The following is a 314-nucleotide window of genomic DNA, read 5'->3' as shown; positions in this document are numbered from 1 at the left end:
GGAAGCGAGTGAGCAGCTGCATGGTGCTTAGTTGCTGGCTGGGCTTAAACCACGACACACAGCTAGAGGGGAGAGAGGACAGAATGACTGGGCTGGCTCACAGATAACAGACTTAGAAAGACTTCTGACAGAATGAGAGGGATGTGAGGTCTGCTACAAAGCTGAAAGTGTGCTAAAGGCAACCTCGAAGGCATCGGTAGGAATTGTGACACGATTAGAGGGGTCCTGATTGGGCCAAAGACACCAAAGAAGGCTCAGGGACACAATGAGGAATTCTGGAGAGGATCTGAACAGAATACAGAAGTCCTCAGGAG

The sequence above is a fragment of the Haliaeetus leucocephalus genome, unplaced genomic scaffold, assembly GCF_000737465.1.
Source record: "Haliaeetus leucocephalus isolate CR32 unplaced genomic scaffold, Haliaeetus_leucocephalus-4.0 Scaffold76, whole genome shotgun sequence".
In the NCBI taxonomy this organism is placed as follows: domain Eukaryota; kingdom Metazoa; phylum Chordata; class Aves; order Accipitriformes; family Accipitridae; genus Haliaeetus; species Haliaeetus leucocephalus.
The sequence above is the reverse complement of the archived record's forward strand: the minus strand, read 5'-3'. Positions refer to the sequence as shown.